At 45.2% G+C, this 5,521-nt stretch overlaps 1 long non-coding RNA gene across 1 annotated transcript; it reads right to left on the reverse strand.

Moving 5' to 3' along the window:
- Window positions 1–2,009: 2,009 nt before the first annotated feature.
- On the reverse strand, window positions 2,010–4,809 carry LOC129388198 (uncharacterized). Its single transcript, XR_008615229.1, has 2 exons — window positions 4,668–4,809; window positions 2,010–2,364 (listed from the first exon to the last, which is right to left on the reverse strand). It is a non-coding gene; the product is annotated as an uncharacterized lncRNA (long non-coding RNA).
- Window positions 4,810–5,521: the final 712 nt, after the last annotated feature.

The following is a 5,521-nucleotide window of genomic DNA, read 5'->3' on the forward strand; positions in this document are numbered from 1 at the left end:
AGCTAATACAGACACTAATAATAATAATAAAACAAATCCCAACCAAGTATTACAGAGATGCGTCACCCTTGTCATCACTTTGAGTGTAATAAAGACAGGACGACTGAATACATAGCCATCTGAAAAAAAATATGTTAGTTATTAGCTATTAAGATATTTATTTATACGAGAACCCTTCCTTCGCTCAGACGCTGTCGAAAAGAGGAACTGAATGTAACTTTCTCGGACGTATGTTTATGTATATGCACTTTAAGGTTCAAGCCAATGCTGGGAAAAATGTCTAGAGAATTTCACTAATTAGGCCACCGCCATCTTGAGCCATTTGTGTTGCACATCAAGTTCGCGCTCATTTGATATGATCTTGTGCAGGGCAGAAAATCATAAAGCTTCGCACATATACCGTGGCAGAGAACTATTATGAGCGCAGTACTGCATTTTTGTATTGATATTAGACCGACATATTTCCTGCTGTAGGCTGTTTAAGTATCTATTTCTTGGCCCTTTCAGTTGGCTTACTGCTCTAGCGGTATTCAATAAACACACATAAATAATTAAATCAGGGCTTCATAGAGCATGCAAAGGCCAAACGAACGTGAATCTTCATGAATTGCATGCCTCGTCGCTTTTATTTCGCACAAGGTAACCCACGCCTGCATTTGCAACAGCAAGAGGCATGTTATATAGCAAGTTACTGAATGGGTTGTGTTCGCATATTGAGGCGTCGATGGTCAGCAGCTGTGCTTTTTATATTGAAAAAGAACGTTCATACCAAGGCGGAATTGAGCGCACGATCGGCCCCAACCTACTCAGCGCCAAAGGAGCAAAGCAGTAGCGTGCGGAAGTCCATCCCCTTCGGAACTGCGGCAAGCGGCATAGCTCCTTGTATTACGGCATCTCCTTTACTGTGCTGTGGAGAAGTAGGTTAAAAACGTGCTCTTCACTTCCTCTGCGTTCAACAAAAACGTTTTCTCTCTCTGTTTCTAACCACGCAGGGGCCATCATAAGTTGCGAAAATGTAAAAAAAAAAAAATTATGGTTTGACAACCGAAGATATGCATGGTAAACGTCGTCGCATTTAGGGAACGAGTAGCAACAAGAAGCTCTCTTGACAGGCAGTGCATAGTAAAACATCGTTGCCGCGTTCTGTTACCAAGTTCTTGCGTGCAAAAGTTTACTCCCAGACGCTCACTCATCTGCGCCGGTTACGCAATGCACTCGAGTCTTTTCATTTTCTTCTTATTTTTCCCTTTCTGCATTGTCGCTTCTGTCAACGAAGGACTCTGGAAACCATCCTGCGTTAGCTGAGCCTTTGACAGATTCTTTTCTTCAGACCCTTCACGCTCGGGTACAGCGAGACAAGCAATTGGATATCTTCATTCCAACGTCCCACCAGCTGTTTTGCTTTACTTTTTCGTTCCCATTATTAATTCTGTGTCTACTTTTTGGACCGTCGAGAGAAAATGAATTTCTTGATTTCAGTTCCATTTTTTTTTTCGCCCACTTGCACGTTTGACGCTTGCTCATATTTTCTCATCTTGATTAGGTTCACGTGGCGCAGACTCATGTGCATATCGCTCCTGTAGCCCGTTGTTTTGCTTACGCCCTGCATTGTGTATGCAATGAGTGTGTTAGATATGACTGCTTCAATGATAATAACTGCGCTAACACCAAAAGCTCCTGTGCGGGCGACGAGCGAGGCAGGCCATGCAACATAAAAAAGCGCATCGCACACGACGTGCGTATCAAAAGTGGAGGTTAACGACGACCGACGAGTCGTCGAGGTACGCAGATCACTTGCGGTGCCGAAGCAGTTTTGATAAGACTCCAGACCTGCTGTAGCAGTTGCAAACGCCGTTTCCAACACTGACACAAAAAAAAGAATGAAACGAGAACCGGAAATTGCTTACGTCATAAATTTAATAAGTGTTATGCACTTTGGCTAGGCGTTATCTGGCGCAAGAATAACATAAACATGTATCTGTATATAGGAATATGACTCGTACATGATCAATGAGTTGCGAATAATTTATTTACATGAGGAATTGAGAAAGAGAAAGCAGAATGGGACCCGCCGTGGTTGCTCAGTGGCTATGGCGTTGGGCTGCTGAGCACGAGGGCGCGGGATCGAATCCCGGCCCCGGCGGCCGCATTTCGATGGGGGCGAAATGCCAAAACACCCGTGTGCTTAGATTTAGGTGCACGTTAAAGAACCCCAGGTGGTCGAAATTTCCGGAGCCCTCCACTACGGCATGCCTCATAATCAGAAAGTGGTTTTGGCACGTTAAACCCCATAATTTAAATTAAGCAGAATGGGAGATGGAGAGGTCATCCAGACGGACGTATGGCTTGCAACTCTAGCGCGTCCTGTATGAAAAGAGGAGAAAAAGAGGGAAGGAAGCATAGTGTCAACGCTGCGCACACGCAAGAGGATGCAGAGCGTCATTCGTGCAGGTGCAATTCAAGAGCTGCAATAACGTGCGAACAGCGTTTTTCGACCAGCGACAGATGTAGCCGCAGTTCTAGAACCTTCACCTCACAAGACGTTCTGGAGTACAGCCAGTTTAACTCCGTCAGAAAAGGGACACGCTGGACGTCATACTCTGGACAGATGGGACAGGGGGGCTCGGTGGTTTGACATTCGTACGTTCGTCTATCGGATATTCCAGTGATCAAATCATAAGCATTCGTAAACGACCCTCCCAGTCCATACGCTTCGTTTGCTCGCTTCACGCATATCTAATTGCTATCTGCGTGTGTCTTCGCTGTTTTTAAGCGAAGCTTTCGTTGCGAACCCTCCCGGACTTTTGCGACCGTGACTGTTGGGTGCTGCTGCTGTCTTTCCAAATAGCTTAGACTTAAAAACAAAAGTTCAATTAGGCACCCGATGGTGGGATCGAACCTCGAGACCTCCAGGACAGCAGCCCGTTGCTCTAACCATTAGGCCACCGTCGTACGTACACGGCTACCGTGCGAAACGCCAACTAACTCTTTGAGATGATCGCCGCGTGTGTCTCAAATTGCGTAGCACGGGTGCGCGAGAGCGCAGTTTCCTTTAGGCCAGATACGCAGGAATGTAATAAGCAAATGCATAGCATTTGATTAATTGCTGCACGTAAGGTTCGCTGCAAATAGATTCCGAGATGTGCGTTGGAACTGCATAATTTGATTTCTGTACAGGGTACAGCTGCCACCCGTTTTCACCCGCCTTGGTGGCTCAGTGGATAACGTTATGCTGCTGAGAAAAAGGTTGCGGCACCGATTTCTGGCTACAACTATACCGCATTCCAGTGAGGCTGGAATGCGAAAAAAATAAAAGGAACCGCGCGCACCCTGCTTTGAGTTCATGTTAAAGAGCCCGAAATGGTCGAAATTAACTCAGAGCCACCCCTTTATGGCGCCTCTCATAGCTCTAGCTCGTGCGTTTCTTTGGAACACTACACTCCCATTTTTTAATTATGATTTAATCTACGAGGGAATGAAAGTAACCAGGCACTTCTTTTTAATCTTTTATCACGTGAAAGATTTCTCCCTCGCCTTAGGTAATCAAAAGGGTACCTTACAATAAATATATGCATTCACGGCGTCGCCTTTGTATAGTGTACATTCACACCCTCATGACAGTTTGCCAAAACGCCTTACGTGTTACGAAGAGCCTGAACCAAAAAAACGTTTCTGCTCTCAAAATTGTTAATTTAATTTGTCAAATTCAGGGTTCTGGTTCACTCCTAGCAAGGGTGAAAACATTACAAAACATGCCCGCAGGCTATCATTTGACTCCATCGTGTTCATTTATATGGCGGAACCTCTATTGCGACTCCTCGTGAGCCTAACTGACACACACCTAGAGCAGGTTCAAAGTCTCAACGGTAGAGAAATTTTAAAGAATCTTGTGCCTCTAACAATAACTATGACTGGAAATTGCTTCTTCACACGACAGTACAGGTAAGTGAGTTTTCGACAAGCAGATTTTCAGAGAATGGTAACTGAACGCGAAAACTATAGTGGCCAAATTTTGCCAGCTTTTACAGCATTTTCCAGCTTACTCTGGTATGTTCCTAACGTTCAGCATGTTCTCATCTTGTTCGTCCAAAAGGCAAGCATGGTCTACCCACTCATAAATTTTCCATTCTGACGTTGTGAAACACGTTGCAGGGGTGTTATGAAGGGTGGTCACAAATAAACTACCGCTGGCAGCCAGCACGGCAAATCACTTCAGTGGTTTAGAATGACAGCAAGCTGAGCGAGTTGGTAAATATTCATAGTTTCAAAGGCCAGGCGTGAAAAGACACGCACACAAAGGCGACAAAAAAGAAAATAAACATGCGTCGTTATCACCTGAGTGAGTTCAGGTTAAGTTCAACAATCTTCAGATTAAAATCAATGCTCATTAGCTTTCTTGTGAAGAACCTTTATCCCAAGGGCTTGTTGAAGCATCCGTCGGTGACCTCGCACTCTACCAGGAAGACGTACTCATAAAAGACGCTCATCCTTGCCTGTAAAATAGAAAGCTACAAAAGCTCTGGCTGCGTTTCGGAGAGGCGATTCTCTACATACGTAGGGGCGTGTTATGGCGAACTATGAGGCCTACATGCGAACATCGTTGTACAGGGTGGTGACAGCCTTTAACCAGAGCTGCATCTTCTCACCGCCATATAGAGTCGGCGTACCTACGAGAAAGAGTAGGGACGAGCTCGCTCCTCCCAATTCAGGGATAATGTGACGATTAAGTTTCAATCCTTGTTCTTTTACGCGCTTCTTCAGTGGTCCAATTGATTCTCCGCCTCTGGAACCGCCACGACCGGCCAATCATAACCTGCGGAGAGGAAGAGAATAGAGCCAAATGAGTTGTTACATCATACCAGATCAGAACGCCTCAAGCAAAAAATTGAGTTCATGGAGAGTCCGTGATAAGCGAGGGCGGAATTGCGGTGCCGACTTTACGCCAACACAGAGTTGCACTGAAGGTTTCACAGGGGTTTCGACCTAGTGCTCGCTATTAGAACCTTCACCTGACTGTGCACTCCCAGACTAGAAACAGTGAGGCTTGTGGCGACCGGGCTTCAGTTAGCTTTGTGATCCATGCTACTCGAGTATGCCCAAAAAAGAGACGCAGGAGCATCAACACGAACACTCCGGCCTTTCTTTGACATGTCAGGTTAGGTCCATCATTATTCAGTCATTTAGAAATATGCATAATATGCATAAAGCACTATCATCGTGGATTTATAGATCGTACCTTGTAGTGCTTAGTATGAAAATAATAATAAAAGAGACAACGTCCGCCGAATTTAGATAACTTTTAAGCCTGAAATGCTTTTAGCTGCCGTTGTCGGCAACCTCCAAGTGATCTTGAGCCAAAAGCCAGAGGCCTTATCCGGGCACTCAAACGAGAACAACCGGGCAAGTTGCGAAAACAAAACGAAATCATCCAGGAAACCAGTCAAAATTTGAACAAATGCGGTCTCTGGACCTCAACCTTTTGTACAGGAACGCATTACATACGCTAGTTACTGCCCAAACA

Source organism: Dermacentor andersoni, chromosome 1 (assembly GCF_023375885.2).
Source record: "Dermacentor andersoni chromosome 1, qqDerAnde1_hic_scaffold, whole genome shotgun sequence".
Taxonomy (NCBI): domain Eukaryota; kingdom Metazoa; phylum Arthropoda; class Arachnida; order Ixodida; family Ixodidae; genus Dermacentor; species Dermacentor andersoni.